Source organism: Parus major, chromosome 2 (assembly GCF_001522545.3).
Source record: "Parus major isolate Abel chromosome 2, Parus_major1.1, whole genome shotgun sequence".
NCBI classification, from domain to species: domain Eukaryota; kingdom Metazoa; phylum Chordata; class Aves; order Passeriformes; family Paridae; genus Parus; species Parus major.
This window is the reverse complement of record NC_031769.1, coordinates 112,998,731-113,025,517: the sequence shown is the minus strand read 5'-3', so window position 1 is coordinate 113,025,517 and position 26,787 is coordinate 112,998,731. Positions and strand designations below refer to the sequence as shown.

At 37.6% G+C, this 26,787-nt stretch overlaps 1 protein-coding gene across 2 annotated transcripts in view; it reads left to right on the top strand.

Moving 5' to 3' along the window:
- PLAG1 (PLAG1 zinc finger) overlaps positions 1 to 26,787 on the top strand; it is a 51,329-nt gene that overhangs the window by 972 nt on the left and 23,570 nt on the right. Inside the window, exon 1 of one of the 2 annotated variants that reach the window (XM_015618123.3) lies at positions 18,889 to 25,798. The exons of the other annotated variant lie outside the window; for it this stretch is intronic. The gene's annotated coding sequence lies outside the window, so the exon portion shown is untranslated. Of the gene's footprint in view, positions 1 to 18,888; positions 25,799 to 26,787 lie in introns of those variants that run through there. 2 annotated transcript variants of the gene reach the window in all.

Genomic DNA, 26,787 nt, shown 5'->3' with positions numbered 1-26,787 from the left:
TCACTTTCCTGATCTAATTAGGATGTGTGAGGCAAAGAGTAAACCTTTCCGGTTTATAAAGTGCATTTTCGTTGCCTTTGAATTTCAAGTTTTCTTGGTGGCTCACTTCTCTATTTAAACTGGATTCCTCAGAGTGGTGTGGGGTTGAGCTAATGCTCCATAGGGAGAGCAGAGAGGGCTCTGGGGCAGGGCACCTCTCCTGCGGGTGGTTGCTGATTTCCCTGGCACGTTCAGTTCACCTGTTTGTCTCCTACAAAGAATGTATTCTGCAGTCTCCTCGTTTTATTTATATGAAATAATGATGCCTCATCTCTCCTCACATTGAAGTTAATGCGAAAGTGCTGCTGATGTTGGTTCCACGTGGGATCAGGGACATAGCAGGGCATTTTAAAGAGACAGCTTCTCTTTTCCTAGGGTTATCATCACCTCTGCAGCACCTCTGCCTCTAGCAGAGGGATGGTTCGTTGTTTTTTTTTTTAATGGAGAGGTATCAAATCGGCCCTAGTCTGATAAATTAAGGAAGGATAACAGGGGGAAATGTGCAGAATCGTTGGGATCAAAGCAATTCTTTTGTGTGTAGCAGGTCTTCAGGGGAGTTTTCTTGGTGTGTTAATTAAAATGCCGTGTTTTGGAGAGTGTTTTTTGGAATGTATGTTGCAGAAATGAAATAGTCTTAGGTTGTTTAATATTAAGATCTAGTGCTGTTCGGCTAGCTGTGAATTCTGTGGGAGGAGATGAATTCCCTGTGTGTAGGGCAATTTCACAGACATTTTGTGAAAGTTGTGAAGTGTGTTATTTTTACTTTGAATGCTTTCAGTTTTATTTGGAACACTTGAGTTTGTTCAAAAGTTTATTCTATACCTAAATCTCCTAAACCATCCCCAAAGGTTTTGAAAACAGTGAAAAATAACTGTAGGTTTTAATTGGCCAAAGTAGAGGCTCTTTACAAGTACACCTTAGCTGTGTAGTTATAACATCACTTGGAAGAATTGCCTCTGGCTTTATATACGGAAAGAAAAGCCATCCTAACCGTGGTCTAGTGTCATGTATATGTGCGCATGTTTGTACGCGTGCATGCTTTTAGCATGGGTTCTGGCTGGTACTGTTTTTTTCCTTAATTTTTAGCTTGTAAATGTTTAACTGTGATGATGTGAAATGCTTTGCTTGTCCCTATTGTCTCCTATGTATTTTAATTTTATTTTTGAATATCTTATTTAAAAAAATTAGCATCGCCTCTTAACATGGCAATTTGATACCTTTATGAGGAGTTGCAGTGTTTCCTTTGCACTTGCTTTGTTTTTGGAGTCTTTGTATTTAGTTCTAGATTGAAAGTTTAATACAGGTATGTGATTCTTGAGAGGGAAGATGGGGTACTGAATGTGGAGGGAGGCTATTGCAGCACATGTGTTCTGTGTATTTGTGGAAGTTGAGTATGAGTTGTGATAGCCCTCTGCATTGAATAGCATGTGCTTGCAAATGATCTGTACCCTTTCTGCAAGTGTGACCAAAGAAACTTGTTGCCTAGGATAGCCTTTGTGGTTAAAGATTTGGGAAGAAATCTCAAAGTTTTCCAGTGACTCACAGATGTGAAAATTAAATCGCATTAACTACTCTTAGGGCAGAAAACAGGGTCATTAAGGAAGAAAGATTAATCATTTTGTATAAAGGAATGGTATTGAATGTTTTTCCAAAACTGCCTTTTATGGTTTAGAGATCTCTTTTATAGTTAGTAAGAATTCAGACTTAAAAGTTCCTTTCTGAATATTTCTAAAATTGATCTATTATTTTTATTGACTGAAGTAACATTACCCTGGAATGCATAGAAATTTGATAAATTAATAGCAGTTCACCATATGTTGGTAGTTTTAATGTGCCAGGGTAGATAGACAGATGGTAGTAGATGTGCAGAACTAACTTAAATAAACTAGTTAATGGTATTGAGAACTGTTCAAATGCTGTGTCTGTGACCATCAGTATGAAGTGTTTAACACATCACTACATTTTTACCTAATTTGGAGCTTTTTATTCATTAATATTTAAATGCTGAAAATAGGTATAGACACTGGTAATAGCAATGTGAAAGAAGCAAAGCTGTGGAGTATCTTTCTTGACTTACAGCTATGTATCACAAAGTAAATTCGGTGCATCCAACCATAGTAAAAAATTCAGGATTTAGGGTGGAGAAAGAGGAAAGGGTGTTCTCTCAGAATTTGATACTCTTCTAAACTGGAATTAATTTTAAGGTATAATCCAAATGGAGATAATAATAGCAGAAAAAAATGTTGTTTAGGATTATTTTATTACAAACTTACTTTTTTGTAGAAAACAGAATTCATCTTACAGTGATGAAGTGTTCTTTTTAATAAAAACACAAAGTAACTTTCAAAGTTTCCTTAGTTCTAAGAGTTAAGATAATATTATGTATTATGTATTGGTCTGATTCCATACATGATGTAGTTTGATTTATTCAAGATTTTTTAAAATTAAAACACCAGAGGAAACAAATACTATGGGCTGTTGTTGATAAAGTTATCCTACTTTTTCTAGGTAAACTGGAGAGGTGTAAATGTATTAAATTCTTCTTAGAGACTTAGCAACCCCATTCAATAATGTTTACAAATTAATAACTGCAGTATTCTACAACAGTAAAGGAAATACAGGAATCTAAAGTGACATGCATTCAGCTTTCCTTGAATGCTTAGCTCAAATGTGTCTCATGGTGTGTAATTTTAATTTAGTAATTATCCTGAAAAATTAGTTTCCAATGTAGGACTTTAAAGATTTAAATTAAGAAAGCTTTAATAAGTTTGTGTAATTCCAAAAGGCACTGCGTACAAAGTGCAGCCACTTTTAATGGTTGTCCATCTCTGCAGCTGGTTAGTCAAAATGGTGCCCTAAAGTCTCCTCCTTTAAGGGTATTGCATATGTTTTAAAATTAATGAGTTAAAGAGGGTACTACTCATGTTCTAAATAAACTGCTGTTTGTAACTGTTCAAGGTTATTTTGTAAAATAGATGTTTTTACTTCAGAGTCTAAACCATAATTTTTTAAAATTTTCTTTCTGTAACCCCTTATGTTGTTAAAACCAGATTTTGTGAACAAATACTTATTGATAGGGTTCTTGAACAAATTTATATGTTTGCCAAGCAGAAATATTCTGGAAAACATTAAATCTGTTCAAGTAATTAGACCATTCTCAAATCAGTATAGACTTAAAAGTAGCTAGTAATGACCACCACTGAAGTGACAGAGAACTTGCTTTCAAGGAGTTATTCTCCAAATATCTGCTACTAGTAAGGATTTAGCTTGCAGAGCTTTTGAAAGAAATGTGCAGTATTTATCCACTGAATTGCTAAGCATCTTTAACTAATTACCAAATGTTTAGGTAGCCTTAAAAAACTATTTAAAAATAATTCAAATATTAGAACAAAGTAACATTTGTATTGATCAAATATAAAATGTTTAAATTTCTGAAGCATAGGGGTGTTTTTTTTGCAGTTATATGGACATTTTGATAATAGACAATTGTGTATTTTTCCTCTAATTAAAAAAAAAATACATCTAGAATTTAATTCAATTTATATTGATTTTTAAATTGTGTGATCTCATAACTTCACTGTAAAATATTGATTAACTCTCAGTGTAATCACTTACACAGATGCTTCTTTTTTTTTCAGTTGTCAAGGAATATAGTGAACATTTATCTGAAATTGCATAGATTTCAGTTACTAATGCATTTTAAATAAACAGTTGTGCACAAAATATCAAATGCAAAAGATCCTAATTGTATGCAATTTCAGAAAACCTAATATTAAACAGAACTGGTCACCATTACTGCAGATTCAGTTTTATTTTTATTCAGTTTGTGTTGTTAAAGTGTTTATCTATCTACATCTCTATCAGCCTTCACCTGTTATTGTCTCATCCTAGGGCAAACAGCAGAAATTAGTAGAAGTAGCAGGAGTTTTTTGACTTTTGAAAAGATACAACATGCTTTTAAGAGTAGTTGTGTGCTAGCAGTTTTAAAGGATGGGGCCTTCTCATAGGATGTAATAAAATTTGTAATATTTAAATGGACCCTGCATGTCTAGCAAACGGTTACTGTAGGATCATGGTGTTAAAATTAACCACCATTTATTTCAGGGGTTTGAGATGACTGTATAAGTACATACTTGACAGTGAAGAGTAGGAAAGGATATATAGTTATTCTCATGTTGAAGGAATAAATCACTTTCTGTTATAGCCTTCTCTGTAACCTTTTTCTCTCCCCTTCCTGGTTCATTGTCTGTCCAGAGTGTAGAGATACCTTGTCAAATACATTAAAATACATGGCCAGAGTGATGGGCTATTCTATTCATGACCAACCCTGTTGGTTTTTATAGACTTATGGTGGGGCACAAAGAAAATAAAATGTGGCCCAACAGGTATTTGTTTAGAGGAAAGGAAAGAGAGAAAGAAAACCCCAAAGGTCTGAACTATTAAAACCAAAAAGTGAGATAAAAAAAAAACGAATGCAGACAAGTGTGGCTATAATGCATACTACAAAGTATGTAACTCAAAACTCTGAAGTAAAATAGCTCAAATCAGATTTGAGAAAGTCAGCTGGGAGTCAGGAAAGTAAAACCTAAGAATTGCCATCAGATGCAATTAAGAAATAACTATGTAAAGAAACTTTGAAAAATGCAAAAAGTGTCTGTTACAGTAAACTGAATTGCTATAATCTTCTTTTGCACTTAATGTGCTAAATTCCTCTCTCAAGGAAAATATCCCTAGAAATCAGATTAGAAAGTGTTTAAAGGGAATTATTTGTCAAAGTTGTTTTTTCACTTAGGTTAGGATAACTAATAATAATCTCTTCCATATTGCTGTAATAATACTCTATTTGATATAATTTAGCCATACAGATTGCATGAAGATTTACTTATGTATTGTACAGGTAATTTACCAGTAGCCTGACACTGTATCTGTAACCCTAAAAGCTTTTCTTTATGGTTGTGAGTCACATCAGATCTGGCAGTCTGCAAGTGTAAAGTATTTCTTATGAAATAAGATGTAGATTGCTGATTTTGCCTTATGCACTTTTACTATGAATTGCCAAATAACCAAAAAGGAAGGAGGGTGTCAGAAAACTTAGCTTCCCTCTTCATGTATTATGTACTTGAGTCCTACGGGGTATCAGATTTGCTAGTGCACGAGTTTTCTAAAAAAACCCTGCAGATCATCTGATTCTGAATTAATGAGATCTCACTATACAACGTGTTTGAGCAGCAGAAAGACCCTGTGTACGCAAATCAGATTTTACTGTCTCAAGTGCTTGTCACTTCTAATAAAACTATTTACTGTGTGGTGTATGTATTTATCATGAATGTTACATTAATATGTAGGATGGATACAGACATGCATGCGTGTTAAGGAGACATTTAGGGACAGCATCATGTCTTTTGAATCAATTGTGGTATAGGAATATTTTTTTAAAAGAAATCTTTTTGAAGGAAAGGCAGAAAGAGAGATTCTGGCAGCTTGCTATTAAATTTCAATCAAGCCAGTATAGTTAGTAATAAAACATTTACAAGTTTGTAAATGTTAAGTTTCTTCAAACTCTTACTGTCACGTGTGGAATTTTCATTTATACTATTTTGCATTTACTGCAGCTGCCTACATGCAAGGCTTGGTAATACTGCATTTATCACATGCAAGCATAGATAAAATATAAATATATAAAAGTAGAAATTGCCTGCAGCTATTCTTGTATTTTCATAAGACGATACACTACAAAGGTGTAAATTTATGGTGCTAGCTACTTGCTATCAGTTACTGGTGCTCTTCTCTTCACAAGTACTTTAAGAAGAGTATTAAAGTAAAATAAAACAAATATGAAATAGCGTCAGAGTTTCGTGTTCTGTTTAAAAGCTAAACACAATATGTTCAGACTTACTTGGTTCACTGGAAGCTACTGTGGTCAATACATACGTAATTGGTTTCACCTAGGACGCTAGAAATGATTGAGCCACCTAGCTTAGGGAAGAGCTTAGACATAAATGCCAATTATTTAAATCTTTAGTTTTTTTTTTAATCTGTGATTTGAAGTTTTATTTTATTCTTTTGAATACTAAGATTGTGCTCGGTCTGAACCACTCCTAATTATGCTCCAGCACAAACATATCGCTTATGGCTATATTTTAATCAGTTTCAGAAAAAGTAATAAAAATATTATTGCATCTGTCAAAGGATGGTGTTGCTACATGCTATTTTAAATGGTGTTTAAGTACAGTTATAAGCATACCAGTACAATGAAATCAGCTCTATTCCTAAACAACAAAGTTACATTATTTTTTACTTAAAAAGTTAACTAAGAACCCTAATATGCTAATTATCCTAATTATTCAGGCTGGTTTTAGTATGTGTTGAAATTGCTTTAAAAAGTGTATGTGAAATATTTATATCAAATTTGTTTAATTTCTCATTACTTGTAAAATGTAATGTTTTCCCAGTTATAATTTTAAAGGGTTTTTTGTATTAGCTGCCTGAGTGTATCCTTTTCTTTTGGATACACTCTTTTCTGAACCCTTTCAGAAAAGCACTTATTTAACTTGTTTAAAACTCTTTTGTTCTCTCAGAATCAGTTTGTGTCCCTTTAAGTTTAGGTATTGATAATTTTTGTACTACAAAAGTTGTCCCAAGGAATACTGTGAAATTAACTTGAGCTGGTGATGCTACAAGTAGAAAAACTGAGTGCAGAGTAGCACAGGAAACTTAATCATGATGGTGTTTGGGTGATGGGAATAGTCCCTAACTGGATGAATATTAAACTAATCTATAAGAAAAAGATGTCAGGTCTTCTAGCATTAGTCAAATATATGCTATCACTGTTTATCATAAGAAATACTCAAATGCACTCCTAGAATCAATTGCTGTAGAAGGCAAACAGAAATCTAGATTATACTTTCAGAAATGTTAAACTGTGAAATAAATTTCTTGGGGAAAAAAAAACTACTGGTTTTAGAGGTCTCCCCTGTAGTATATTATTTCACCCTTGAAAACTTGGCCACTTCAGAATATTTGAAAACAAGTAAGTTAAGTCCATCTTGAAAAATACATCAGTTTCTAGTATAGTTTTTATCTATGCATCATGTAAAACAAACTTCTTGCTCTTCATTATACTTAAATATTTGTACTGAAAGGAGAGTGCATTTAAGCATTTTTAACTACATTGATTGCTTGTCTGTTTCATTGGAGTAGCAAGATACTTTAGTTTGGGCAGGTTGAATATGTGTTATTATTTTCAGTTTTTCTGTAGTTTGACTAATAAAACAACTGATCATAAAAAGAGACTGGATCTTTCTTCAGTCCTCAAGTGAGAAGACAGGTGTGGTCAAAAAGATGCTCTGGTTACTTAAATCACTGCCCCCCAGTCCTCTCAAAATATATAAATCATAGGAATTTATGATACCAATCACATAGTTATGTTGCAGCCTTGAAACTGATAATATATTCAGTTATCTTGAAATGAGCTCCATAATTCTTCATTAGCAGATTAAATTTCCTAGAGGTTTTGTCTGAATAAGAACTTGAGTATTGTGCTGCTTGTTCCATTTTTCATTAGGAACCAAGCAATAAAGTCTCTCGTGAGCAAAGCCTTGAAGATTTAATAGATACTCTAAATGTCCCCTATTCATGTCATAGTTTTAGGTGTTAAACTCTGGTTGAAGGTCAAATAATCCCTTCTGTTAAGCATCTGAATTTCATCATAAAGAAGGTACTTTGGTATCTGGAGGTAGTTTTAGCATGAAAGTTTCATGTAGGCTGCTTAACCAAAAAAAGCTAAAAGTCAGGCAGAAATTAGCTGTCAGGTTGCAAGTGCCTTGTAACTGTCCTGTGAAGTATACTTAAATCCCATTTCTTGCTTTGGGATTGTAAGACTCGTAGTTTGAAGAAGAGTTTAACTAATTTGTTAATTCTTCTTTCCCAAATACATATAAAATTTGCCACCATTTTGGCTGACAACAGCCTCTTGAGAGGGACTTTTTATAAGTGTGTGTAGTGATAAGACAAGGAGAAAAACTTCCAGAAGGTAGGTTTGGATTTGACATTAGGAGGAAATTCTTTACTGTGAGGGTGGTGAGGCACCACAACAGGTTGCCCAGAGAAGGTCTGGGTGTCCCATCCCTGGAAGTGTTCCAGGCCAGATTTGGTGGGTTTCTGAGTAACCTGTTCCAGTGAAAGGTGTCCCTGCCCATGGAACTGGATGATCTTTAAGGTACCTTGCAACTTCAAGCCATTTTACAATTCTGTAATATTTAGTTACACTTTTGTAACTTAGGCCTTTGTAGGAAGGTTATGAGGTCTCTTGGACAAATATAATATTGCCTTTGTGAATTAATTTATAAATTAACTGTTACTTAGCAACTTTGTAATTCTGTGATGTGATTTTTTTTTGTTTGGGGATACATCTGAGAGAGAATGTAGTTAAAATTACTTCACTCCCAGTGCATGGCAGAGTTCTGACCCAAAGAGCATGTGTTATGTCTTCTTGCTTTGAGTATTTTTAGACTGGTTATGTGGGGGTAAAGAAATTAATCCTTAAACCTCTACTTTTTGCATTTGTCACTTTTTTAGGAAGTTTGTTTCTTGATTTTTTATTTTTTTTTTAGTATGTTGCAGTGGCTGGCAAAGCTACTGAATGATCTGAACTATAGAATTTCTAAGTGGAAGAAGGAGATGTTTGTCCCTGTCTGATCTTGACCAGATTATTTGAAAGGCTCCTTTTCTTTTCAGCAGCGCTTTGCTATAAATGAAAACAAATTAAATTGAACAAACAGATAGTAAAAATGCATGGCCCAGATTCCTCTTGCAAAGCTTATTAGAATCTAGTTGGATGCTAACAATTCCTTTCACTGTGGACCTCTGAGATACGAAGCCTCTGTTTCATGCTTTCCAAATACCACCATTTCCATCCATCAAATTCTAGGTAGGTCATTAGTAAATCTATAGTGGTAACTGTATGGTCTGTAATGCCAGCATAATAAACCCATCTCAGAGTGAGAGATCTGTGTTAAAAATGAAGTGCTTCTTGGGGAGCAAGTGATATTTCCCTATGACTTTTTTTTCTTTTTTAATATTGTGACATGCATTTGAGAGTGTTTCAGGTGGCACTCAGTGAAAGGCATGGTCTTTCAGGTTGACAAGAAGCAAGCTGTTCAGAGTTTTTTTCTAGTAAGTTAAAATCAGTATTTTTGTAGCTTCATTCAGAAGCTGGTGGTCATTGAGGGTACATCATGGAACAGTAGAGTCATGTGCTTCTCGGCAGGGGATGCTGCTTAATGATGGAACCACAGTGTCCTGAATGTGGAAGGAGCAGACCGGCAGTGAAGGATTGGTTTCTAAAGTGTGAACAAGAAACTGCTTAATTCTGGCTTTAAAAAAATGTATTATTTATTTGGAATAAGATGCTACCTTTACTCACTGGCATTTTAATTTTTTCCCTGCAGTTTCAGAAACGGACACTTTAGGATGATTTTACAAGCCTGTCAATTTGAAAGGGTGATTAATGTAACCACAAATGAAGTTAAAATGTTCAAAAAATATTAAACTGTCTTGAAAGCAAAGAAAAATAACTTCTGTACTAATCCGGTGATATTTTTCATTGAAGTAAATTATACTTGTGTGTCATGAGAGATTCATTTAGCAATAGCTTGGATCCCTCAATAAGAGAATATTGGGATATTAATATACTTGTTAATATAATACATAATGTATATTATTTAGAAGAATGTAGTTTTTGATAACAAAAGCATCATAACTCGATCAAAGAAAAAAATTGCATTATGTTTCCATTCATCCATAACCTAGATATTCCTAGGTATTCAGAACCTTCCATGATGATTTCTGGAAGCTGTACAAACACAAAGCTCATTCAGATAGTGCATGATAAAGTGCTTTCTAAGGTTAGCAAGTGTTGGTTTGGGGGGGTTGAATTCAGAATTAAAAGTGATAAGTAGAAAAGTGATACTGTGCTGACACAGTAGCACAAAGTATTTTAGTCCAGTGTTTAAAGTACATATTATAAAACCTGTATGTGGGTGTTACATGGCTCTGGAGTTGACTTTCTAGAAATATGGAAATTACCTAGGAAAACAAGTATTTTGTTTTGTTAGAACTACGGATTCCCTCTGGTGGATTTGCCTTTAATTGAATTCTGCTCTGTGATTTTTTTTTTCTTATTATTATTTGCACAAAATTGTGCTCATGCTTTTTCCTCCAAAAAAATACAAACAGTATTGTATTCCTGCTGTGATTTTTATGCATAACATCTCTGACTCAGCAGATCAAAAGTTATGTTTACTGGAAAACAGAATTAACATTTTGTAATTTTTTTTTTAAGAACACTTAAAAATAGCTGTGTCAAAAGAGATTATGTTTTTAACATGCTAATCCGCTAAGCCATCATACATCACTCTGTAGGCAATGTTTTTACTCTAAGCAGCTACCTCTTACAAGAGCCCATCTGAGAGATACCAGGATAGCCTAGAAATATACCCATGAAGTTGAATTCTTAAGGGGAAAAATGTCCTCAATATATAGAATGCATAATACCTTCATTATCAAACTGCAGTTTTGTTTTTTTCCAAGAATTGTCAGCATGTTTTGACCTCCTCTAAGGAGTTCTGGCTATTGGGGGAAAATTGTTGATTAAAACTGGCATATGCAAAATTTTTTTTGCAGTGGGAGGGGGAAGTAATTCCTAGTTTTGATGGAGAATATTATTTTGTGATAATCAAATACTTGAAAAGAAGACTATAGTGATTAGGGAAAAGACAAAAGAGTATGAATTTATGCCAGCTGGATTGGAAAGTCTGAGATTCATCTGGATTAGTTGTTTCAATTGCTAATCTTGCCCCATGTTTCTCTGCCACTTTGTTTTCTGAAGTTGTCTTTTCAATGTTTGTAATTGTATACTGTTGCTGAGTAAAGAGTCACACAGACGTGGGAAACAGCAGTACTGACTTGGCAGAAAACTCTGTAAAGTGCAAAAAATGCAACAGGAAAGCAGAGTTCTGTCTTTTCTTTTGACTTCAGAAATCTTAAAAATCTTCTAAGAACAGTAGATATATGTATGGTAACCTGAAATTTACCTATATGTTGACTAGCTCTGTGTACACCAATGACTAGAATTAAGGTAATAAATACCAATACAAGGAATTTGTTTGTATTTAGTTGAATTGCTGTGCAAAATTTGCTGAAACAGCATAGAAGTGTTAATTTTCATTTATTTTTAAATGCTAATTCAGAATGGTGCAACATGAGTGGAAAGTTTAGTTAGTTGTTACTATGTTATACTCTATTCTGGCTAGTTATGGAGGTCTATTTAATGTTATCTGACAGATTAGAACATTTAACTCGAAAATGTGCTACTGCCTGACTGGCAAGTTGGGACATTGCCTACTGTGATTTCCTACTGGCAAGAAGTCTGTTTTAAGGCAAGCTTGGCCATACTTGAAACTAACAGAGTTAGCTAAGGTTTGATACGCTGCTTTCTTCTTCAGGCCCGCTGAAACGTCTTTTGGAATCTGTGCCAGTGTGTTTTTGGACTCTAGAATGTGCAGTGTGTGTAGAATGACTGTAGAATGTAGAGGTGTGTTTCAAACAATGTAAGACTCCTCAGGTTTGGTGGCATTAACCTTGTACCTAGAAGTGATTCTGTTGGGGTTTTGTTACTCTGGTAGTCAGTAAACACGGATGGCCAGATCACAATACATTGTGGCTTTGATCACATCCCTACATAACCATCTGCAAAGAACTGTGCTGTAATGAGACACAGGGAGAATATGGGAAGAAGGTATTATGTGATACAGAGAAAAATGAAACATCGTCAGGCCTACACTGCCGATGTAGCAATAGTCCAAAGAACTGTCTCCTCACTGTGCTTTCCTGTAAGGCACTGCACCAAACAGCATGAGATAGTACTTCCCACATAACACTTTGGGATTATGTTAGTAAATAAAGTATTTCCCACAAGAAGTTGTATGTATTAGTAGACCAAGGTGCTGCATGGAAGCGACTATGCCAGTCTTGATGTAAATTGTTTTTAAATAGACTGTTTAATATGGTGGTGTTCCAAACAGTCACGGTTTAAAATACTGATAAGGAGGGAATTGTTGTGAAGTGTTTTGTTCCAAAGCTGTATACTGAATCGTCCTGGCAGACAGAGTTCTTCATTCTTCCAGGGCTGGATTTTCACTGAACAATTAGATGAAGTTACTTACATTTGAACTGATTGCTGCAGTTAGCCCAACAGGCGTGAGAGCGATCACACTGAAAATTGGTACACAAATCACTTTGTAGAGCTGGGTTAGTAAAAAATATTTTCTTTGACTCACTGATGTAAATATAAAAAACCTAAAAACAAACACCTAGAACGTTTTGTATGTAGTTAGGATAGGGTATTACTCAATTTACATGTATGACCAGTGCAGAAACAGAGAATGTCTCTAAATTCAGCAAGTGGTGTGTGTTGCTCTAAAGGCAGCAAGTGACTCATGTGACTGTCTTAGCAGCTGGGCAGCAAGATTAGAGAGCTACTATGTACACATTCTCTTACTGAGGGGTCCAAACTATTGCTAAATGAAGTTGTATTACTGCCAGAAAGTGAATAACAGGCATAAGAAAATATAATAAATAAGTGTGTCATCAGGTTAGTGCAGTAGTTATTTCAGACAGTTGTTAAAGTGAAGGAAAAAAAAAAAAACAAAAACCAGACACAACTTTTCCAAGATTCATATTTAAAAGATGTTTGTCCTTTTTTCAGACTCTAACTTCATATGAGATTACATGTGAAGTGTCCCTTTCAGTTTAGAGGGTTGGAAAAGTCATCTTGAAATGGCTGTTTCTGACACTGCAAGGAAAAAAAAAATGAGAATATTAGCGAGTGAAGAATCTTATTCCAAAGAACTCATTTATTTGTGAAAGTGCTAAAAATATGCTTGTATCATGAAGTATTTTGATTTGAACTGAAATTGGCAAAGTGTGTATTTCTTGGTCACTTGCTAATTTGAAGACTTACTCATGATGTTATTCCTCATGTATTTCCTAATTGTAAGTATTTGTGAAGTTTGTTCCAAATTGTCTTTAAGTTTTCCTGGCATGCCAGTATGGATTAGTGGAATATGTGTTCTTTTTATTTTTTCTTATGTTTCCCTAATCTAATTTTTTTTTTGCTGAGATACTTTCTTTACTTAAGAGAGTTGCTAAACATTTTTGAATGCTTTGCTCTTTATACATAATGTGTTTACAGTTGCACATTGGATTTCAACTATCATTTATGAATTTAAACTGAAAAGTGTCACCCTGTCAAATTTATCTTCAAGATTAACCTTCGGGAGAACCCCTTTGAGTCTTGAGGACTGTAGGACATACGCTTGACTGTTGCAATCAAGTAAATTGATACAGAAATCAAGAAGATGTAAATATGAAGCTCCTTAGTGCTATTTTTAGTGTCAACTTTCCGACCATAATTATGTTTTAAAGTTAAGAATGTATTTACCAAAGAGGAGCTTTTATATTTAAAAAGCCAAATCAGACAAGAAGTTGAGCTCATGATAAGTTCCTTATAGTAAAAGAGGACCAGAAGAATGTGTGTTCCTAGTTATCATCGCTGTGTCCCAGTGTCCTTCCTCAACAAGGTTAAACTGTTTGTTTGTTATTTTGCTTCAGGTTTTCCGGATTTCTGCTTTCTCAATTTTTCTGTCTAGAAATGACTGCTTTCTCATCTTGTTACTCTTTCCTGTTTATTATCCTGTTATTTCTGCAGCTTTCCTCAACAATTATTTTCAGTTATATCTCTAAGAAAAGATGGAGAGAGCATAAAATACTATTGCCCAGAGTAGTCAATCCATCTGAAAACTACCTTCTCCAGGTGGACCATCATTTTAATAATACTTCCAGACATCTTCATCTGACCTTTTTATTATTGGATTTCTTCATAATCAAGTCTCCTATTGTTTAGCATTTTGAAATCTTTGATTTGTAGGAAAAGTTCCGTTTGGGTTTTGTTTTGATTCATTCATTCTGAATGTTTCACTACTGCATTTTTAATGTATGACTTTTCTGTACCAGATTTCTTTCCTGTTCTGCTTTCATTTTTCACTCCCAAGGTGCTCGTCACCTTCCTTGCAGAAGGAAGATATTTCTGCTCTGCTTAGTCTGATGGTGGTCTGTGACATAGGATCACTAGGAAAGAGGAATGTTTTTGTATTGACAAGTAGTTTACAGATAAACCACTAGTCGATTGTGACTGAGGACCTGCAGAATACAGCGATCCTCTGACTACTTGAATGCTTCAGTGGGTTCTTGCATGCTGTTCTTAACACATTCCTTGAGATGAACCATCTGAAATAACCATCTGCCAGCAGGGTTTCAGCTCCTGGGTCTTGCTGCCCTGTGTTGTGTGCCATATCAGCTTCTCAGGCTTGGACTTCCTACCCCAGCCCCAATTTCCCCACCGCCCATCCCCAGGGAAGAACTCTGACATACTGCAGTTTTGTTGAGCTGTTATCCTTTCTTCTGCAGTGTGCTTTGTTTTATTAGAGCACCTTTGCACAGCTGGTAGAATTACATAAAATAAACAGCTGCCCTGAGAGGATTTTTGCATGAACTTGGACTCTGTCTTCTTGTTTGTTTGTGCCTTTAAGAATTACACCCAAAATTTCTTAGCCACAAGTTTGTGCTGCTCCACTGAACTAAACGGAAAGTATCTTCTCATGGATTCTAAGGAGGAAAATTCTTAATCTATCTCTAACCAAAAATACAGTATTGTTTTTAATAAATTTGGTATTCAAATGTCCAAGGAGAAACAGCTGAACAAGATCAGACAAAAATATCTTGTATTAGTATGAGATTGCCTCTTGTAAGTAGTCATGCTTTAAGAAAGGAATAGGAAAGATTGTTTCTTGATATAGTCCTCCTCCCCTTGCTCTGTCATGCCATTCCATTCTTAGGATTGGAAATTATCCTGGTGTTCGCTTCTTGGGGCTGTTAGAAAATCATGGACATTTTGAAGGAAGTTGAGATGCTGTTTCTGATGCTATTTGTATCCTTCCGGTGAGAGTTTGCCAGTGTCAACTTGTGGTAGTGTGTGCCACCTGCCCAATATGCTTTTCTTTGGCAGGAAGGCCTACAAATAATGGTTTTGGGGAAGTTGGTAGTTCTTTTTTTCTTTTTTTTTTTTTTTTTAGAAAGCCTCAACCTGTGCTCTCTGACAGCATTTCTTAGGGCTAGAGTTGCAGTCTCACCTCTTCCCTGGCACTGGGAGGGGGGGCTGGCAAGTTGTCTAGAAGCTGTAAGATGATCAGAAGTGACTCTTCAGTTTCAGATATGATTGTGGTATTTGATTCTCTTAAGAGCTGACGAGCTTCCTGGTGAGGAGAGAGAATTTTAGTAGCTACCTTTAGAAAGACAGAAGGTTTTGGTGTTGAAGAGCAAGCCTTCTGGGGCAAGCTGAAAAGTAAAGCATAGGAAGATTTGGAGCCTAGATAACTAAACATTCTTCTTTCAAGTAAAGAAACACTCTTCTGCAGTAACTATAGATACTGTGGTCTTTCACAGGAGAGCAGTGGACAGGAAGAATGTTTGTTTCCAAGCACCGGTGACCGGAGAAGAATAAATAGAACTAAAGGAGACTTTAGGAGTTGTGTTGCTTTGTTAATGTCTTAAAAAAAAAAAAAATAGCATCCATTTTTAGGATTCAGTGTGCTAGAGGCTGAAAAGGAAAGCACAGCAGGCATCTGTCCTTTCCCTGACGAGCTAACAGTGTTACTTGAAAGAGGAGAACCGAGACATGTGGAAAGGAAAGGGAAAAAACAGTTAGAGTATTTGCAGTTTCATGTGTGCACACTGTTTAATTTTGTGTGTTAATTTAACAACATGGCACAACAGTGGCTCACAAAGCCAAATTATGTTCCTCTCAGTCATCACCATGGGCACTCCTGTGCTATCCTGTTTTTCAGGCTGTGGATCATTGAAGGCAAATACCCAGTGGGATGCTGGTTCTCAGAGCAGTATGTATCCCACAGATGGGAATTCACAAGGCAGTTTTCTGGCTGGAAACTTATGCATGGATCTTGACAATGGAACATATTTATACAGAGTTCTGGTATGCTCTCTAGCACGTTTGATGTTTTGCTTCAGGCTCTGGATACTTTGAGAAAACCTCTGCCCTACAGCCAGAGTCCCTGCCCTGGTGAAATGCCGAGCTGCCTGTATGTTGTTTCTGACTCTTGTGATGGAGAGACACCTCTTGCCTACTCTGCATCATGATACTTATACTGTAAAGCACCTTGATTCCAAAGGAGGAGAGCCTGCAGTGCATGCACAGGATAAAATGCAGTGAGAATAAAGTAAATTACACTTGAGGGTTTTTTTTCTTTAGTTGTTTGTTTAAGAATCAAATTTCTGTGGAAATTTTGGAAGAACCTGTTCTGAGATTACTAGGCAGAGTTTTTCAAAACCATTGTCTCCATAATCTGTTTAGAATGCAGCTTTCACTGCCTTTCACTTCAGCTTCAGGCACTAAGTATTTCTGCAAATCACTCCTTGTAGACACATGCCAAGGACTGGGAAAATTAATGACCTTCTCTGTAGCATTGAGTTTAAATGACACAGAGATCTCTAGTAGAATCTGAGACGTCTAGGACAGCATTCAATTATCTGTCTCAAAACATTGATTTCTGAGTTGCTAATGGGATTGTGGAATAAGTAATTAAAAAAACTGGCTGAATTTGGGTAGAGTTCACAGGAATGACAGCTACACCACTATCCCTGTCTAATTTCAAGTCTCCATCTCAAAGGAAGGTGTTCAAAGGAAAAGTAGGAGAAGTGTGCCAGATTTTTTTGACACAAACACAACTTTTTTTTTTCTATTAACCTTTATGTTTTATAAATGCACTGTTTTGAATGAATAAAAGCTGAAGAAACAAAGCAGGGAAGCAGACACTAATATGTAAAATTTCAGCCCAAACAATGGCAGTTTGGCAAAGTTGTAGGCTGGCTTAAATAGAGGAGTTTATCATATAATGGCAAGTGTTTGGCAGCATGATGAAATGTGATCCCCTCTCATTCTGCAAATAGTCGAATATACTGAATTTGAGTTCACATTTGTACTTACTGACAGCATCATTGGTTCTTGTGTAAATTAAGAGGAATTGTCCTGCTTTGAAATCAAGGGTGGCTAGAGAACAGCAGGGCTTTGCAGCCTGATCAAGGCCTGAGATGACAGTACTTCTATTTAACCTGATAAATGCTGATCAAATTCTATGCTTGCATTTTATTTAGTAAGAATAATTATACTTGTGTGCATTTTAAAACCTAGTGTTCAGTTTCTGGCACTGGCAAAACCAAAATTGTCATGAAAAGTTCAAGGAGATGCTATGATACTCCCAGAGTATTATCCTGATCTTCAATAATCCCCTTGTCAAAAGCTTCCTGAGCTAAACATGATCAGTTTGTATTTACTAAACTTTATTGGACTTTTTCTATAACTTTTTCATGTGACTTCTTGAGCTTTTGTGTCTAGAAAGTGTCTAAACATGCTGTTGGAAGGAGTTAAGCTGCAGAAATGTTTGAAAAGCAGGTTCATTGCCTTCTCAAACCTGTGGCTTTTCATTTAATTTCATATCTCCAGTCCTTTCATTGGAAGAGCTGCCAGTCTGTTCAGCTTGCTGTCTCTCTCCAGCCTTCACTCGCATGCTATTCATTTGCATCTCCCTTTTCTGCATGTGTAGGGATTTCTCCAGAAACTCCACTTGCTTCTTGGAGCTGGACGTCCTTTTCTAAATTATGTTGCTTCTTCACCAGTATGTTTATTTGTTCATGTGTCTTCCTACCTACGCCCCAGTTGTTCATTGAAGTTCATGCTTTCTTGCCTGGTGTAGATGTCAAGCTTACTGTAGTACTTCACTGGATATTGGGAATTAATTGTAAGGAAAGAAATCAAACAGGCTTGGTGTATGTCTCCTCAGTACAGTACAAGAGCTATGTAACATGGCAAAGATACGAGACAAGGTGATAAATGAAAAAAGTAGTGAAACAGTTTCCATGCAAGGCAGGCCTAAGTTGGCTTAGACTTTTCAGCTCTGTAAGAGCCTACAAAAGGGAGAGTACTAAAAATTTAGATTACATATCACAGACAGAATGATAAAGGAACCATGAGTGATATTGATGTGATAAAGAATGAGCAAAATCATTAGCTAAGAGGAAAGGGAAATAGTGAGAAATGGGCTCAGAACAAGCTAGTAGAAAGCTGTTGTTAATAAAATGTGAAATTAAGCTGTGGCACTCCTTGCCATGGGATGTTGTCAGTACAAAAGATTACATGGGCATGAGAGAGGGCTGCCAAAATAGTGGAAAAAGGGGGTATTAAATCTGCCTAGATAAGATGTCTATTTAATCCCCAAGTCCCTAAATCACAAGTGGTGATACTTCCCCAAAATACTGCGCACTTGTCTTCCTCATGATCAACTGTTGGCTTTTCCTGGAGCAAGGCTGCTGGGCTGATGGACTTTTGCTCTGGCCTGCAAGGACCATCGTTGTGTTGCAATGAGTATTCAGGGACCCCGAACCGGAACAAATCACCCAGAACTGGAACAAATTACCCTGGCTGAGCCAGATGCCTCGCTGTCACAGAAAGCATGTCTGTCTCTGTGAACCTATATAGAGCCACTTGCAAACTAGTGAAGTTTTTTCCATGTAAACTTAAAGCCAGTGTTTTGTTGTCTAGAAAGCCTTTTAATTTCCAGCCTAAACTTATTTTGATAAGCTTACACTTACACTTCTTTGTTCCGGCCTTACTGTCTCTTTTGTTTACTTATTAAGAACTTCAGTCTTTTTTTTTTTTTTCTGTGGTAAGATGTTTTTTGCACTATCCCAGATAAATTTTTTGTGACTATTTATTATCAGATTTATACATGGTGTTCCCAGCAAGATCTTGGTAGTCCGATATAGTAGCATCTTTATGTCCCTCCCTGCACTGAAAATACAGCTTCTTTTTTTGAGTCATTATATTTTATTTCTTCTGAACCAGCTCTCTTTAGTGACTTTTACTAGCTACTTATAGGAGGGTTATACACAAATTTTTTCCTTCTCTACTGCTTCCAGCTAACAGTTCATTACTTCTCAGCAAAAACCACTGTCTCTAGGAGCTTTACTCTGTTCTTTGTTGATCCTTTTCATTCTGTTTCTGTCCTTAAGATTTGTTACCATTTTTCTTGTGCGTTGTTTCAATCTGCACTGTACTTCTGCTACCTCCTAGTTTTGTATTTTCTGCATATTTTTGTAATGCTCTCTTAAAGGCATAAAAAAATTCTAAATGAAAGTGTTAAATCAAAAAAGACTAAAGACCAGTCTTGGCAGAAGTCCATAACTAACATCCTTCCACCTTTTTCTGAAAGAAATCGGTTGTCATCTCCTCTTGATCGACTGCTTTTCCTGTCATACTATTTTTAAACTAACTCCTCTTTCTCAGCTCAACAAATTACTGCTCAGGTGGTAGTGTAGGAGATTGCTTATTGAGTGAGACTAGAAGTATTGTACTTCTTTTGTATAAAAGCTATTCGTAATATTGAAGAAAAACAGGGTGTTTGACACGGTTCAGCTTTTAAAAATCATGCGACATTTTGTTTGATTTTTTCCTCACCTACATGTTTTCATTCTTTCATTGAAAATGTGCTCCAAGCAAGAGGCCATGCTATCATCATTAGTTGTATGTCCAGATAACTTTACTTCACCTTTCTCAATATTGAAATGAGGCAAAATTGTGCACTTGGATTTAATGTTGTTGTGAGACTGTTCCGTCTCATCACAGCCTTGCTTCCTGTTAAATCAGAAGATAGTATTTCAGTATGAAAGATAAGATGATATAAGGGTGGTAGATGCTTTTTTTAAAAATTCACATTTCAGAAGGCCCTGTGTTGGTCTCTGTAGTTGATAGCAATCTATGGTGCAGAGGGCTGTAAACTTCTACATTATTTTCACTCTGGTAGGAGTAGTGAGTTCAAACAGTTGCCCACTGCTCTCTCTGTTGTGATTGTAGATTGTCAGATTTAGATCACACCAAGTTTATTCAAGGAGATCTATGCCCTGCCAGTAATAATATGGACTTGGTCTTTTAGCACCTTTTGTCACCCCTAGTAAGGTGAGAACATCTCACAATGCTGTGATACTCCATTAGTCTTCTGTGCTCAGTCTGTTCTGTTGGGTTGGTTCCTCACAGATGCTGGGTCTGCAAGATAGAGCTGGTGCCAAATCCCCATGTTCAGTAGGGTGCTGAAGTCGCTGCCATTCCTGACTCTGAATGGCAGCCGAGTACAGTTAGGACCAAGCGATCACAGGAGTCTCTATGCATGCTCTTGGGGCTAGAGATTTGGGAATTTGGCTAGAGATTTGGGAATCCCCAACTGCTCATCCCTGTTCATGAGCTGGCTCTTCTCTGCCTCCTCTTGTGCTGGCACAAAACCACACCAAAGGCTTAGACTGCATGGAAATGGTTGGAATTCTTTCTGTAGGGTTAATTTGACTGTTTTAGCTCTCTACGGTTAACTTGAGTGTTTTAGGTCTCTGGCCTGGCACAGAGTGTGGAAAGGAAAGGAAAAAAGAAAGGAAAGGGAAAGGGAAGGAGGAAGAAGCACTGAACTGTTTCAGTGTGGAGGCATGCTGAAAATAACTAAGTTCTGGGCAGACTAACAGAGTGCTGACGTGTGCTGTCTTCAGCGTGACAGCTGGACAGATGTGTCCATCTCCAATCCCAAAGCATTAGCCAAGATGCTGTGCCAGAGCTGTTACCCCTGCCTCTGAGCTGCTCATGGATGAAAAGCTGAAAAACTCAGCTGCTTTTGCTGCATGGTCTGGCTTCCAGCAAGGAGGTGGCTTGTGTCAGGCCAGCTTGGCATGTTGGCTGGGCATGGTTGCCTCTGCCTATGGTTGACCCAGTAAACAAAGTGCTTGTTTAGCTGGAGATAGCTGCTTTGCTTTTGGGATTGGATCCAGAGATGAGAAGGTAGCTGCTGAAGTTGTTTGCCAGGGCAGCTATCAAATCTGATGACAGATCAGGCCTTGAGGTTAACTAACAGCAATTATCTTTACCGTGGCTATATCTATTCTGAGTGATTTTTTGGGGGTTTGTTTTGTGTTCAGTTTTGTTTTGTTTTGAAAAGTTGATGCCTCACAGTGCTGGTTTGTGCGTAATTCAAGGGAAATATCAGCCCTCCTCTTGGCAAGTACAGCCTTTTGGGTACCAACCTCAAAGTTGTGACAAGTAGCGTAGAAATGAGAAATTAAAATGTAAACGTCTGATACATTCTTTTGTTTTCATTTGGGAAAGGCTCTTCCAAAAACACCCCCCTACTTTGGTAAGAAAGCAAGTGATTTCAGAAAGAAACATGTTGAAATCATCAGGCCATCCACTGTACCTGTTTTGGCAGTGAATTTTTTATCTTAGCCATTCATTTGCATGACCCTAGCTCTTTATGACTGTTTTGTACCCTTTTCTGTAGCAGATGTTTCCCCCCAGAACTAGTCATGGTGTCAGCTTGTGCAAGGTGGCAGGACTGGGTGAGTTTGGGGAGAGGATAGAAGTACAGGTCATAAATAAGTGTATTGTGTGTGGTTGATGATGTGTAGCAAGTGTGGTTTAATAAGATGAACTTACTAAATTTAGTGAGATGAGCTTCCAGCTCTTTCTGCAGAAGGGGATACACACCTTCCTTTACTCTGGCACATTTCTGTGAGATGATGGGAGGTGGGAAAGAAGTGTAATTTCTACAGCCAAGTTTCTATGTGTTACTTTTTCAAGTGTTCTTACTGATAGAAGGCTTGGGTGGGTGCCCTGCTGTCAGACTGTATTACCCAGCATTAGCTGGTCATGAATCCATGCTTCGTGTTCACAGGCATTGCTTTTTTTCTTAAAGACTGCTCATGTGGGCAGTTACAAACACTGATGGAATGAGCATGAGTCTCCACATCTCCCTTTTCGCCCTCCGGTACTCAAATTTCAGTAAGTAGGGCATTTGCAGTTTGAAATTTGTAATTGTAACATTAGCTGTCAGAAGTGAAGGAAAAAAACCCTGCTAAAATAAGTAGCGTAGAACACAGTAGATCTGCTTCAGATAAAGCTGACCATTATCCTGTGCTATTAAACCAAGCGTTCTAAAGGATTAGTAGATACTAAGAGATTGGTTAGTGGTAAGAAGTAAGGCTGCCAGTGAAATCTTTATTTGAGATTCCAAATGCAAAGATCTCTTATTAGAATTTATCCAGTTGTTTAGCTTTTCTTAACAGAGGGTTCATAGGTCACAGAAACAAGTGTGGTATGAAATTTCATGCTCAATAGTCACCTGCTTTTAAAGAAAAATAGTCATATTCCATCATTTCAGAAGACAACAGTTACTGCTTTTTGCTGCCAACATATGTTCCTGTGTGTTTACATTTGTGTGTATTGTAAACTGTTTTGATTCTTGTTCTGTTATTTTTATTTCTAGCAGTAGAAGCCCTTACAGCCTCCAAATTATTTAACTGGCTTTCTTTCTAGCCACTTTTTCCTAAGAAAAGGTGACCATACCAGTGATGTGAAAAATTCTGTCTGCAACATTGCCTTGCAATTCATTAACACTGCTGCTTTGCCTCTGCTTGGCTTCATTTCACTTTTTAGGCTCCCTTTTCCTCTTCACAGGAATCCCTGTTTGGGGGATTTATTTTACCAGCTTGTCATCTACCACATAAAGGGACAGGCAAAGGGAAAAGAGGGCTTTCTTATTATAACTGTTTTATTAAGAGAGCCTTGTTATTCCTAATCCACTATAATTTGTCTCGGTTTCCTCTTCCTTAATCTCATTTTGCTCCTATTTCTGAACCTTTTCACCTTCATGCTGGTGACTCCTCCCTCCCTGATCTTTGGGTTTGGACGAAGCTGGGAGGTGTGGTTAGATGCCAGAAGCGCTCAGTTATTACTTACACAGGGAAACCTCATCCTGTCTGACAAGCATACTATTCGTAGCCTTGAGGGATATACCTGAAGGGCACTGAGTTTCCACTCAGAATTTAAGTAGATTAGATTATGTATACATATTTGTTGTGACTTGGCGGGTATCCCAGTGCCCGAGGTCTTAAAACATATACTTTGCTATACTCGAGGCAAGCTCAGCTGCATGTTTCAAGAGATGCTCTGGGGAGATGGGAGGCTGCTGCTTGGAGTCCACAAAGGTGTTATCCTCTCTAGATCTGGTACAACACAGGAATTCTGACTACTGTTCTGTCTAGTCCTGTATTTTGTCTTGATATTAGGTGCTATCAGATGCCTCAAGGGGTGGTATTACTGTAAGATAGAGAGAAGATCCTCTCTTATTTAACTCTCTGCTGATTTGTATTTTGTCCTGGAAATAGAGGGTTGCTATTATTTTTTCCTGAAGCCCTCTTGAAATCATATTATAATTTTGGATGATCTAGTTATCTATGTAAATCTTGTCTAACTGTATGCTGCCTTCTGGCATTTCATCTCACAGGCTAATGCTTTGCTGTTAAAAAACAAGTTGTGCTGTTTATTCTTTTAAAATTTGCTATGCTGTGGCTTTATTGAGTGTCTCTGTCATAAGAACAGATGAAACCTGTTATTCTGAATCTGAACAAGTTACTCCATTGCCAATAATTTCAACAGTTTTATCTTATTATCTTGTTAAAAACAAACAAACAACAACAGCAAGAAAAAAAACAAAGGCACGAACATAAAAATGCAGCCCCAAAATTCAGGTGCTGCAGATGTGCTGGAGGCAACTGTGAAGTTAAAACAGCTGTATTTTATGAAATTCTGTTTGGTATGGCACTTCTCCTTAAAAGGACCAATGACCAATTGTTTTGATTATTTAGAAGGAAAAAATTCCATGAGAACTGTTACTGAAAATGACTAACTTGGCATTTGTGATCTGTCGCTCTCTTACAACATTTGATGTAATACTGAATTTAAGATAGCTGAAACGTCCAGTTAGCTGCACAGTGCTTCAGCTGCCCCTATGTGACCTATTTATTTCATTTTCTTGTAAATTGCTAATGATATCTATAAATAAATACTCCTCCTTTTTGTAGTGCTGTCTTCTTAATATCCAAGCCTTTCTAAATAAAGCACAGCCTGTGCATTTGATAGAAATCTGCAGGACTCAGTTTGCGATGCATAGTGACCTACAGGCTTTGGCAGCAAGGAGCTGAAGTGATTCCTTGGATTTTGCCACCAAAGCAGGGAAGCCTTGGAAGGAGGAATGTGGCTCTACAGCTGCTCATGAGTGGTGAAGGCTCTGAAAGAGCACAGTGGTTAGGGCTGCACTTTAGAAACTAGGGATGGATGGGCCTTGTTGCAAGAGGAGGGAAGACTTGACAGAGAGGTGGGCTGGATTTGGTAAGTAGTTTTATTTCTTTCTTAAGCAAGGACTGGAAGTTGATAGAAATGAGTAAGCTGGTATGCCTTAGGTATGAGCTGCTTTTCTCAACGCTGCAGAGGGGGATGTGAGAGAGATGGGACCAGGACTTAGCAGATTCGAAATGTACATATCCATCTGACCCATTCCTTTGGTGTCCTAGTGGCTTACGGAAGATTTTTGAATACAGTAATTACAAGTCCATTTGTGTTATCTATTAGAGTAATATCTTAAAGGTAGAGGATGAGGATTAACCCATTGTGGGGATTTATTTTTTTTCCTACATTATGATAATTCTTCCTATATGCTGAAAAAAGATTTTTCTCTAACAAACAGAAACTACATGCAAAATTCACTGCATTTTCTGTTCTTCTATTTTCCTTTTGTAAGTATGGAAATGTAGGATTCACTTAAGCAGACAATAGGTAAGATTATCCCTTTCTGAACTTTAAAATGGATGAAGTGAGAAAGAATTTCTAGGCTGATGGTTACTGAGAAATAATTAACAAATTCAATTCACTATGGCTTAGTCCACAGTAGGATGTTACATTGAATACAGTGCAGTTCCTCTTACAGCATCATGTGTCCATGCTGAACTGCATTCTCAATGTTGCATCACAAACGACTACATACTGTAGTAAATGCTTGTTGTGGTGAGCTGGGCTCCACTCAAGGTTTCTTTGGGTTGGTTGCTTACAATGCACTGGAATTTTTATTTCTTCCCACCTGGCTTACTACCCATGTCCTGCTTTACTCCAGGATCATTCTGAGTAGAGGTAGATGCTCCATACATGTTGGCAGGCAGGCAAGAGTTCTGTTTTTTGTGGTAGAGGTTGTAGGAAAGTTGGTTATAATAATTGGTTAGTTTTAAAGAGTCTGCCAAGGCTCCCTTACGGAGCCTACTCGGATATGAATCGTTATGGGATGGACAGGTACAGGTCACTGCCCACATAAATGAAAGAGAGAAAACACACCTGGACCTGGCCTCGGGAATGAATCAGCACAAGGGACCACAAAGGATATAGCAGAAGACAAAGAAACTCAACAGGATTCTTGATCAGTGCCCTCATATGTGCTCAGGGCTGTGGTTTTGCAAGTGACATTGCCACCAAATCCAGGAGTGAATTATTTTTCTTCTCTCAGATGGTGCACAGTGCCACAACAGAGGCCTGAGGTAAATGGGTTTTAAAAAAAAACCCCAAAAAACGGCAAAAAAAAAGTCAGTAGCCTCACCTATACTGTAGTGGCCTCCTGGCCTGGGTCTGCTGCAAAGCCCTGTGTCTCCTCAGCTGGGAGCAATACCAAGAAACAGCTACAGGATCCTGTGGAGGCTGGAGGAGGAAACTGATCCGGTAAGTATTGCATGCCCAATTGCACAATAACTTCACAGGAGGGTTTAAACTACTTTTTCTGGAGCATCGCTCCGTCATTCAGGTAGCAGCCTTTCCCTTGCCATTTAACTTAGCCATTCTCAAACTTATGTCAGACTCCTGTTTTATTTCCTTTCTGTGAACTCCTCATCCACACTCACTGACCACCTCTAAACTTCTGTCTGTATTTTACCAGCTACTGTCCCTCCATCCTTTCATTTCTCTTACTCTCTCACCTAGAGGATCAGCCTTGTTGGTATCCCCTAGCCCTCTCCCTGATCTTTGCTCAGCTAGCCTTACCAGTCCAGCTGTACCGAAGGACTTCTCAGAAACTTTACTGTATCAGCTCCCTGATACCTGCCATGTCTTCTCTTTCCCCTTGTTCTCTGTGCTCTGTGTAAAAGACCTGTTTCATGACGAACAGTATCAAGTTATCTTAGCTGCCCAGTTGTCCTCACTGTCCAAATCTTTGCAACTCTGTCCCATACCTACCTTGCCTTATTTGGAAAACCCAGAGATCTCCAGAAGGAGTGTGTTAACCCTGCTTTTGCTGTTGTCACCATGGAGCTCACTGCCTGCTCCCTGCATTGGGGGCCCTGAGGCTGTGGGGAAGGCAGGAAGCAGCCCAGCACAGTTAGGCACAGCAAGGAGCTGCCTGTCCCAGCTGAGCTGAAGACACGGCATGGCTCATCTCCATGCTCCCTGGAGCTCTGCTCCTCGTGTTGGGTGCAAGGGGAGATAGCTTGAAACCTGGAGGGAGCCACGTGTTGGGGGTGTGCACAGACATAGAGAATGGATGGAGATGTATGGGACTGCTTCCTCCTGCTGCTGCCTGCACCCCTGCCTGTGTGACATCCTTCAGCTTAGCAAGCGTTGGTTTGTCTTCCTCCCAGTCAGTGACTCTCACAACTGTGCTGCTGACTCACGTTTTGTAGTTTGTCCAGTACCTGACTCCACAATTGCAAGAGCTC